Below are 12,009 nucleotides of genomic sequence, written 5' to 3' on the forward strand. Positions count from 1 at the left end.
ACAGCGCTGAGCGGGCCACGGAGCTGAGCGGGCCACAGCGCTGAGCGGGCCACGGCGCTTCACTTCCCGCTTCAGGGTTTCCATCGGCTCCGGCTGACCATCTGTGACCTCAGGTCCGCGCCTCCCATGACATGCATCCGAATGATCTCGAATGTGCGTCGTAGAACAAGACAGACTCCATCACAGCAGTAAGCCTGTGGGCGCCGGGGCCCCATGTGACCAAACGATTCATGGGTTGTAGTCAGTCTGCCTGGGTCAGACCGACAGCATCTGTCACAACTCCTGCTTCTGGTTGGCTCGCGTCCCTTCCTAGGACAGTGCTGCCCAGGAGTGCATCGGAGGGCTCTGCTTTTCGAGGTGAGCTTGCCGCGGGGAGCTGACTGCTCCCTTAGGCTGTGGAGGAGCTCACCCACCTCTGGGACTTCTGAGCTTCCTCATGTCAGACAATAGACCAGAGGCAGAGACACAAGAAAAGGGTCCCCGTTTGCTTCAGATTAAAAAGAACAGATGACCCCCTAAAGATATATTCAAGCCCTACTTCCCAGCATCTGTGATCCTATTAGAAAACAGGGTCTTCGCAGCAGCATTCAGGTGAGACGCGGTCACAGTGGGTGCGGGTGGGGGTTAATCCAGGAGGGGCACTTGCACAGCCATGCGGAGGGAAGATGATGTGAGGACTCCCGGAGAGGATCACCCAACCTGGAGGCACTTGGCTACATGACAAAGGGCCAGGGAGTCACAGCCACCACCGCTGGACAGGCCAGGAAGACCCGCCCAGCAGGGGACCTGGCCTTGAACCTCGGGCCTCCAGAACTGCGAGGATTAACATCCCACGTGGTAAGCCACCCAGTCTGTGCTAAGTCACACGACTCACATTGCCCTCAGCATGGCGCCGGGCATGCAAGACCCCAGCACGTTTGCTGAGCGAATCAATCTTCTGCTTCCAGCTAAAGGCTGGCGGACAGTTGAAACGCTGATCCCCGGTTTCACAGGTGAGGGGTCCAGAGAGAGAAGAGGTTTACCCCAAGGAGGGAGCACAGCGGGGACCTGGGGTTCCATTAGGGTCTTTCAACCTTGAGTGAAAGAAGATGGGAAGAGAACCGAGACTAATGAAGAGCCTGAGTCAGGCACACCTTGTGGTTCAATTCAGTCCTCGCCACAGCCCGGGGTGACCAGTGTTCACACCCACACTACCGAAAATTAGGCAACGGACATGGACACAGAGGTTAGAACACATGTCCCAGGTCACTTAGTAAAAGGCAGAATTCTGCCCTGGGACTTCTGATTTCAAGGTCTTACTCCCCCTCTTATCAAGGGGGTCTGTTTATCAATCAGACAGTTTCCCAACTCCAGGGGCCTTTCAAGTTGCTTTGACAAATGATCAGGATCTACTCACCTTATAAACTCAAGTTTTCAATGAAAAATTCAATAGCCTCATCTTCTAGTCACTGACTATAACAATTTTGATCTAAATTCACAAATATAAAAATTTTCTCTGATCAGTAGAACAAAAGTACTATTTTTAATGTATGCAACATATTCTTGCCTCTTTTAGGGTAATAAATTGCCAAGATGAATATGATGACCAATGAATAAAACATGGATAACTAAGCTTTAAACGTAACTAAGGAGTTTTTGCATTCAATTTTTGCAAGTGAGATAGCTGGCCAACATTTCTTAAAGGTATATAAAATATTTGTAGGTTACACTGTTTTATGATTTGGGGGTAGTAAATGGAAATAATTTTAATCCTATATAATAAAAGCCTAATATGCTAAGTGTCTGGTTATCCGTTCAACCAATCAAAGTGTAATATGCTAATGATATGCTAAGGTCACTCAACCACTCACTATGATGTGCATTGACCACCAGGGGGCAGACGCTACAACTGAGTGAGATGGGCTAGACATGCCCTGGAGCCCTCCCGCAGTCCCTCCCTGGCTGGCCAAACTCCTGCGTCCCTCCCTGGCCCAAATTGTGCACTGGTGGGATCCCTTGGCCTGGCCTGCACCCTCTCGCAATCCAGGACCCCTTGGGGGATGTTGGAGAGCCAGTTTCAGCCTGATCCTGCAGGCCAGGCTGAGGGACCCCACTGGTGCACGAATTCATGCACCAGTGGCTTCTAGTAGGATATAAAAGATGTTTTCTTTTGCAGCACACTTTCTTTAACAACATTCTGTAACAACTTAGAAAGATTGTTTTCCCATTTCTGTCTCCATTTTCCCAGGAGATCTTTGTGAGAATGGGCTTCTTTTGCACTTGCTAATCTATCCGTGCATTTGGGGACAGCCTTTAACTTCTAATGACCTACACTTCCTCAGATGCCAGGAGCCTTGAGTGCAGTTAAACTAATGTTTTACAATCTTTGGAAAAATTACTTTCATTAGAGGAACTGCTAGTGTTGTTGGGGCTTTGAGAAAAATGAACAGAAATCTACATGCCATAATTAAATTAAACTAGTAAAAGGAATGCAGCCATCTCGCCCTGGAAGGAGGCTCTCAAGCCCCAAAGTCACAAATATGTGACTCTGAAGGTCAAGAATTGTGGGGGATTCAGTGGTATACCCAGCATGCTGTGGTTCTGCAGGCCCAGAGCCCCTGTGGGGAACTGGATGCCTTGGCCCCTTTTTTTTCTGGCTGAGAAGCACACGGGGCAGCCCTGGTTCGCTGGCCTGAGGTCTCTGCAGAGCCTCGAGGCCTTGGGTTAGAGGAACCCCACCTGCCTGGGCAGTAGCCTGCACTCCCGGGCAGTGGTGAGTGGGAACTAGCCAGGCGCGAAGAGCCACAGCAGAGGCCGTGTCCTGGGATGCTGGCGGGCTGTTAGGGAAATTTGTGACTCTCCCTACTGCCAAAATCTTTCTCTGTAGAGTTCTAAGTGGTCACACATTTGCTATGTAATAAGATTAGTGTGAAATGCATGGATTCTCTCATGAATTAAATAATAAACGGCAACGAGGTAGTGAGATGTCCTCAGTATACATTTTAACGCTGTGTCTCCTGGAATCCGAGGAGCTCAGCTACTGCAGGGCATGGGAGCCTTATGTTAGAGTGTGGATATAGCTCTGAGCGGGACCCCAGCTGGGCTGATGATTTCTGTCAGGGGTTACCCGGTTCGCTTTGCCAGGTTATTCTGAACATGGAGCGAAGGCACCACAGTCTGTCTGAAGCAGACATCATGAACAAGAATAACCACTCCACGATGAACTGTTGATACTTGAATACTTAGTAAGCTTTCCCAGTGCTCTGTCCCAGAAACACACAAATCACTCATTTTAGGAGATTATGCCTGGCCTTGTGTGCACTTTTAAATAGACAGCAGCTAATCCCTAAATAATGCAGTGACTTATCTTTGTGTTAAAAATCAGATTGAATAATATCGCCCTACTTCATGCCCTAGAGATCCAAGATGTCAGAGCAGAAAAATGAGCTTTCCAGGGCTAAGATCTCTGAACGCACTTGTTGACTGATGTTGGAAGGTGAGAACATGCAGACGGAGAGGGCACATGACCCCTGGGATAGGAAAACCAGGTACACAGGTACACAGGCTCTGTGTGACTTAGAGCCCACAGGGAGCAGGCCTAAGCCATCAGTTGGACATCCCCTGAGGCCTCCCAAACTGCAAGAGGGCACATGCCGGGCTAAAGGCCCCTCTCCCCCAACCCCGAGGGCATAAATTTCATGCGCCGGGTTATAGTATATAATAATACAAGAATAAACTGTTTTTTTGTATTCACCACTGTAGGCCTACTTTTGTATAATTCCAGGTCTCTCTTTGTGAGTAATGCCTGTGCAGGTGAGGTTGGGTGCATATGCACCCACGCAAATGCAAACAATTTTTCCCTAGTAGGATCAGACTACACACAATCCATTTCACTCAACTGTTTCAGGTGCAGACATTTCCACACACATCTCACCATTAGAAAAGTGTCATGCCATTCCATGGAATGACTACATCACAACTCATCTTTTTTTAAAAAAGTATATTTTTATTGATTTCAGAGAGGAAGGGAGAGGGAGAGAAAGAAACATCAGTGATGAGAGAGAATCATTGATTGGCTGCCTCCTACATGCCCCACATTAGGGACTGAGCCCCCAACTCAGGCATATGCCCCACATGACCTCCTGGTTCATAGGTCAATGCTCAACCACTGAGCCACGCTGGCAGGGCACAAATCATCATCAATGATACAAATTTGGTCTGTTTCCATTTTTCATTATCACAAGCAACTTTGAGATGAACAGCCTCATGTCTACCTCTCTGTGCACTTGTCCAATTATAGCTTCAGGATAAAGTGTCGGCAGGAGACAGATGTGAGCCACATTGCCACGCTGCCTCCAAGAGCCGAGATTACCCACTTGCCAAGGAGCAGGCACTGAGGAGCGCCTGTTCTCCCACTTTCACCCACCTGGCATCACCACACTTCAGAATCTTGGCCCTTATAGTAACAGAGGAGGTCATAGTGGTGATTCCATTTGCCTCTGCTCTATTACTTTTCATATTGATCTTCTTCTCAGAGGTCTATTGACCCTCGCTCATTGGTGGCTCCTCTTTTGTGAATGATCTCTGTATCTTTGGACATTTTTTCTATTGGGGGCCGGTTTGCCTTGTTTATACTCATTTGCAGGAGCTTGTCTTTTGTTTTCCATATTTGTGTTTTTTTGTTTTGTTTGTTTTTTAACCAGTGAAATGTGTTTTGAAACTGACATCACAACTAAGCATTGAACTGAAGTGATCTTTGGGGGCCCCAGCTTGCGGATGCCGCGAGAGTGTCCTCCCAACCTCAGGCTCTCAGGGAGCGGCTTTGTGGTTAACACGGCAGCAGCCCCTGGGAGGGCCGAGAGGCAATTACGCAATGAAACCCCGTGGAGATGGGAAACTGGCCAAGAGACAACATTGCTAAAACACTTTGCAAATAGAAAGAGGTCCCTGATGGATAAGCTGCAACACTGCCAACTCTTCGAGGCGATGAGGTGGCCGGGCTATTGACGTGGCCCAGGTGGAGAGATGGGGACTGTCTCACACACGGGGACAGCTGAGCCACTGAAGGGACACGGCCTGTGAAATTGGAAAGAATGTGGAATCAACTTCTGAATTATGAATAAAAATGCTTTGGCCGTACAAAACTTTCTGATGAAATCCTAGCAGGGCTGGTCACTGGCAGCAGAGGGATCCTTGTGGCCTGGCACCCGCTTCGGCTGAGCTGGGGAGTCCCTGCCCTGGGCGCCCCTGGGAGCTGGGAGTGGTGAGCAATCAGACCCCACTGATCTCCATGGGTGCAGCTAAGCCATTCAACCTGGCGCCTGAGCTGAGAGTTCAGCTGAGGGTCCTCTTACTCAGCCATTAAAGAATCGGATGTGACAGTCCCTCGATGCTGGCTGGCTCCATGTGATGTGACCATGGATCTTGCCTTCGCCAGCCCCACATGCCGTAGGGAGCAGCTGACCAGGCTGAGTGTCCACAGCAGGGCTCTGGTAAGACGGTCTTCCAGGGGAGGTCGTGGGAAGCAGGCGCTCCAGGAAAAGGTCTGGTCCAATTGGCTTTGCCCAGGACAGGGGCAGAGCAGCCCCAAGTTGGCCAACGCAACTGTTGAGCATCCATTCTGCTCCCCATCAGGTTGAGTCCCAGGTGGATGGGGAGGGAGTGATGACAGGGCTTAGGTGGGTCTGGGTAAAGGTGGGCGTCTCTGGTGGAGCACCCAGAAGCCCTGAGTATGTCGGTACTTCTCTGAAAGGCGCTCTGTGCGGCTTTGGGCAAATTATTTTACCTGTCTGTGCCTTAGTTTCCTCATCTAAAAGTCTGTGACCACCAACTTCATAGAACTGTTAAGATTAAATACATATCCTATATAATAAAAGCTTAATATGCGAAGTGTCTAGTTGTCTGGTCATCCATTCAACCAATCAAAGCATAATATGCTAATGATATGCTAAGGCTGCTCAACTGCTCACTATGACATGCACCGACTACCAGGGGGCAGACAGTCGACCGGTCGCCCAGTCACTAGGACGTGCACTGACCACCAGGGGGCAGACACTCCAAATGGTAGGTTAGCTTGCTGCTGGGGTCCAGCTGATTGGGACTGAGCAAAAAGGGCCAGACACACTCTGGAGCCCTCCTGCGATCCCTTCCTGGCTGGCCAACCTCCCATGTCCCTCCCAACCCTGATCAAGCACTGGTGGGGTCCCTTGGCCTGGCCTGAACCCTCTCACAATCCAGGACCCCTTGGGGATGTCAGAGAGCCAGTTTCGGCCCAATCCCACAGGCCAGGCTGAGGGCCCCACTGGTGCACAAATTCATGCACTGGGCCTCTAGTATATACATATATAGCAGTTACAACCAATTTGTCTAACTGAAAAGTATTCATGGGTGTGTATGAACACATGAGTGTGTATGTGTTTGAGTGTGTGTATGACTGTGTGTGTGTGTGTGTGTGCATGTGTGGGAGCTTCTCTCCCTTCTGTAGGGTATACCAGCAACACTGCTAACCGTCTCCATGGAAACCAGCCTCTGGGTCCCTGTGGCTTCTGCAGAATGGAACACATCATCTGCAAGGTGGGTGAGGTCTGATAAGGCAACCAAACAGCACCAACCAGCTTAGAGCGCCATGTCCCTGCCTGGGGATCCCTAACTGCCAGTGGCATCCGCATGATGCTGGATCCCATGTTTTCACCCTATGGGAGGTTTACTGGGTGCAGGTTTTGTTGGCCAAGCAGCTTTTAGTGGGTTTGCCACTCCTCTTGCCATTAAATGTAAGTCTCTATAGAAACCTGAATGGTCCATTTAAAAACTATACATCACAATAGAACGCCCCTCTCCCAACCCCGTTGCTTCTAGGTCTCTTGTGTGCTCAGCATGCGTTTTCTCTAGTTCTTTGATCACAGTGTATTTTTCAATCCACTGAGAAATGGAGGTGATTTTAAGAGGAATAGTCAGATTTTTATTTTTTTAATTTTTAAAGATTTTTAGAGAGAGAGGAAGGGAGAGAGAGAGAGAAACATTGATGTCAGAGTGAAACAGTAATCGGCTGCCTCCTGTACGTATCCTATTGGGGATCCAGCCCCAAACCCAGGCATGTGCCCTGGACCAGGAATGAACTGGCAACCTTTTCGTGCATGGGGCGACACTCAACCAACTTAGTCACACCAACCAGGGCAATAGTCTGATTTTTAAAAAAATATTTCCCTCACTCTCTTCCACCTTTTCTCCATTAGAGGATGGGTACCAAGGCTCTCAACAATATATATTAAATCTTTTTGCAGCTTGGGCAGGGAGTAAATAGTTATAAACACTTATAGCAAAAGGCATAACAGTTAGATATTAGACTTAAGTTTTTTGTTGTTTTTTTTTTAGAAACTTACAAATATTGACAGATGGGACAAAGCAGGTATTTCATGAGCTAAAAACCATTGAGGCCACAGGTGTTTCCCACAGGGTGATACTGGGCCCCTCGGTTACTATGACAGCGACTTCACTATCATGGCCACTGTCTGGATCTTTGGACAGTTTTCCAATTTATTGGGTCTCACCCACATTGGATCACCTGGACATTCGCCTTCAGTGGTTACTGTTTTACTCTTTGTTTATAGTTTCTTTTGTTGTTGTTTGAAGTTTTGGGGCAGCAAATAGGGAAATATGCCAAATCCCTTTCAATTTGATCGACCATTTTGCCTGGAAAGCGCTAGGAAAATAAGAACAAATTGTGCTATGTTCGCTGCGATTTTAGAATTGAAATCAGAATGTCATTGCCTCAAAACCTAAGGTTGCTCTTCTGTTGCTTCTTAGACTCCTTCACTCCTGATGTCTGAACACCTCATCATTCCTTATTATTATTAGTTAGTGAACATGGCAAGAGATCACCGTTTGAGAGTGCTTGCAAATTGGAACACCATTTGACAAATCTGAAAGGAAATTATATATTTAAAGAAAAAGAACCATACTTCCTTTCAAATCACACACCACTTATAAAATTATGTGGTTATACTTTGTAAGTAAATTTGTCAGTCTCCTTCTTAAGGTTTGGCCTTTTGTTATATTATTATGCTGCTGGTTCTGATGTAAGTACAGGCTCCTAAAAGAATGCAGGTATGCCTTTCAAAATGCCCAAAATTGGTTCATTTATATTTGATATTTGGCTGTCAGGAAAGCTAAGGTACCAAGAAGTCATTAATTAAAGTCCAAGCAATTTTCCCACCAGAAAAACCTGAAAAGCTTGCTGAGAGGAAAAACAGGTTGAAAAAACCCGCCTACAGTTCTCATTTCATGTGAATAGAAGTAATATTTCTCCTGCTTGGAAAAAATAAGCACCAAGGACTGCCTTTGGCACATATCAGCTATCATCATCACGAATAAAAACAAATTGCATAGTTAAGTTCTGAAGGAGGTTTCCCTGTTTTGGTTCCCAAAGTTAAACTGTCAGAATCTCACCTGGGTGAGGGTGTTACTCTGCTTGGTGAGGGAGAAATGGAAATGTATACATAACATCTGTTTCCACCCTCATGGGGCGTGCTGCAGGTCAATGCTGACGGCACTACCTGACAATGGCTCCAGACCACAGACCAAGGGCGCAGTTCTCCACAACCCTGCCCTTACCGCAGACACCAGGGGCCCCTTGGGGTCCCCAGGCCACCTGCACCAATGGTCTCTATTTCTGACCACACTTCCGCCTATAAAGTTGGGGTTCCCATGACCCTTTCAGTTGAATAATTTGCTAGAGTGACTCACAGAATTCAAGAAAGTGCAATACTTTCTTGTGAGTCGCTTTGTTATAAAGATACACATAGGTGAGGGCTGGGAGGGGGCACAGAGCTTTGTGCCCTCTACCTGTGGCTTTAGGGATGTCAATGGCTCATCCACCAGAAGCCCCATTGAGCTTCATGCTCAGTTTCGTTGGGGCTTCTTTACCTGAGATGATTCATTAAATCACTGGCCACAGGACTGGACTCAGACTCCAGCCCCACCCTCCCCACAGAGGTCAGGTGTGGTAGTTCCGGCGACCAGCCCTATCCTGAAGCTGCCTGGAGGCCACATGCGTCACCTCAGAACAGAACACAGACCCTGGTCACTCAGGAAACTCCATGGGGCTTGAAGCTCTGTGCCTGGACCCAGGACAAAGATTGGAGCCAGCCAGGCGGTCCTACTCCATTCAGAGTCTCTAGCCTTCACTCTACTCTGCAAAAGGCACACACAACCAAGACACAGAAGTAGCCTGGATGCTACCACAAAGCCCATATAACGACAAGACAAGTCACGCACAGCGTCTGCTCTTACTGCCCCCGTGTCGAGCGCAGGTTGCTCAGTGCGCATCATTGTCAAACGTCTCATGCCCCTCCCAGCTCTGTTGTTAAGAGCTCAAGCCTTTCCCCGGCTATATGTCCTGATTTCTGCCAAACTACATCAACGTATAGGACACGTGAGCTCTGCCCATCCTCCAAGTTGTAGTTCTAATTGTTTTTATTCTTTTCTACACCCCTGTCAACCCTGACTTTCATGTAAAAAATTGTTCCCTCAACACAGAAATTTGGAGGCTTGTACTTCAAGCTGATTTCTTGCTTTCCCTTTCTTTCCCCCGATCTTGGGCCAACTAACTAACCAGCAGTTTACTCCTGGTTAACCACTGGCCCTTCCCTTTCCCATAAGCGTCTTCTCAACAAAGTGAGATTTTTCTCTTAGGAAAGGAGCTACGGTGCCTAGGAAATCAAGAATGTCACAGTCTTTCCGTTCTGAGGACTCCATATTCATGGGAAAGGCTTCGAGCAGCCCAGACTCCAAAGTGAATATGCTAACGTAGAAGGTCATGGATCGAAAGGGCCAATGAGCTTTTCTGGAAGTCCTTTTGTTTTCTCAAATAGTTTATTGAGTAAAGGCCCCTGGTGTACAGTGATCTACTGGGTTATAAACTTTTCAGCCTTTCAGGTAGCACGGACCACTGTTGCATGGTTTTGTGACTAAATTTGTTCTGTCCTCAGGATATCATAACGAAAGTAATAATTTTTAAAAGTTGAGGTTAAATTCACATAACATAAAAAGTGAACATTTAATACGTTCCCAATATGTTGTTTAACTGCCACCCCTGTCTACTAGTAGTTCTAAAACACATTTATCACCCCAAAAAGAAACCCGTACTCATTAAGCAATTCAGAGGGTAGTTATTTTTAAGCCAAATCTCTGTTTTCAGTCCTTCACTTAACAAATCTTATGCCCACTGTGTTAGGGATGCATGTCGAGTACTTTCTTCCTGTCTCTTATTTTTTCCTAAATGGGTTGTGTATGGTCATAGGAAGATTCTGCCCAGCTGAATCTGGTTAGTCAACGAGAAGGGTCTACTCCATACAGAGTCTCTATCCTCCACTTTATTCAGCAAAAGGCAGACACACAGCCAATACACGGGAAATGCTGAATGATGGGCTTTACTGTCATAGGATGAGGATGTATATGGTCAAACGGTTGCATCATTTGAACACTTTCCCTAGGCAAGGGAAGTTAGGAGCAACCAGAAATGTGGTTTTATATCTGAGTTTTGAGGAAAAAAAAGGAAATGGGCCCTTTGCAATGGAGCTGGAGCTGCCATGTCAGGTAGACAGCCTGGCACGCCTTCTGCCTCACATCCTGGAGTGTTAGCACAGGGCAAATTCACCTTTGTGCTAGGCCCACGCAACCTGGTGCCCCAAAGAACTGTTTGCAAGGATAACAAGAAAGCAGACATGAGGACCACCAGACTGAAAATTAAAAACATTACTGAGAGTTAGCGTCATTCTGTTACGTCACCTGCACCGATAGCAATGCCCTCCTTCTGTGGATGTCAATGTCCCTTCCCTTTCCTCTAAGCACCCATCGCTTCTGTCTCCTCATCGAAACAGTTTTGGCTTCTGCCTGAATCAGTGCCTCCCACACAGCTATTCCTTGATCTTAAATAACTGCTTGCTGTCTCTCACGTCAAAAAGTCTTAGGTTGCCGAAACCGGTTTGGCTCGGTGGATGGTGCGTCAGCCTGCGGACTGAGGGGTCCCGGGTTCGATTCCGGTCAGGGGCATGTACCTTGGTTGCGGGGCACATCCCCAGTGGGGAGTGTGCAAGAGGCAGCTGGTCGATGTTTCTCTCTCATCGATGTTTCTAACTCTCTATCTCTCTCCTTTCCTCTCTGTAAAAACTCAATGAAATATATTAAAAAAAAAAGTTTTAGGTTATCATCCTATATAATAAAAGGGTAATATGCAAATTGACCCTAACATTGGAACGACCGGTTGCAATGATGTGCACTGATCACCAGGGGGCAGACGCTCAATGCAGGAGCTGCCCTCTGGTGGTCAGTGTGCTCCCACAGGGGGAGCTCCACTCAGTCACAAGCCAGGCTGATAGCTGCGAGTGGGCCTAAGCCATCAGTCTGACATCCCCTGAGGGGTCCTGGACTGCGAGAGGGTGCAGGCTGGGCTGAGGGACCCTCTCCCCCGAGTGCACGAACTTTCATGTACCAGGCCTCTAGTGATTATATATTAGCTTTCAATATAGAATATATATATTTAATACACATATGTTAGCCTACAATGTACCTATTAGCTTATACATGCATATCCATATGAAAATGCAATTGTTTAGACACATTTATGCACATAAACATACCTGTTAGTGTGTAGGTACCTATGCATGAGCTGTGTGTACATTATTCAAACCCTGCCAGGGAGCTGCTATGCTCAGATGCAGAGACTCAGACAAGAGGATAAAGTCATTGGCATGCAGGCTCCCAGCTGGGGGCCGGCTGGGCAGCATCAGAGGGGCCCTGTGACTCCACAGATCACCCTGAGGGGCAAGTAAGGCTGCCCTCACTGCACCAGGGCTGATGTGCTAACTGTGCAGAAACCTTCGTGAATGCACTTGTGGGCACTGTTCTCTGAGTCAATATTTAAACTCCGAGATGCCTCCCCCTTGTAACACCTTTGAGCCTGAAATTTAATATCTTGTGAGGGAGATTACATCAAAGCAGAAAAACACAAGAAATGTAGGCAACACTGTTTTC

General features: G+C 47.5%; 1 protein-coding gene across 1 annotated transcript in view; it reads right to left on the reverse strand.

Moving 5' to 3' along the window:
* The window catches only part of KCNJ6 (potassium voltage-gated channel subfamily J member 6), a 163,194-nt gene that overhangs the window by 83,867 nt on the left and 67,318 nt on the right, over positions 1–12,009 (reverse strand). The gene's annotated exons all lie outside the window — the stretch shown is intronic.

The sequence above is a fragment of the Myotis davidii genome, unplaced genomic scaffold, assembly GCF_000327345.1.
Source record: "Myotis davidii unplaced genomic scaffold, ASM32734v1 scaffold227, whole genome shotgun sequence".
NCBI classification, from domain to species: Eukaryota; Metazoa; Chordata; class Mammalia; order Chiroptera; family Vespertilionidae; genus Myotis; species Myotis davidii.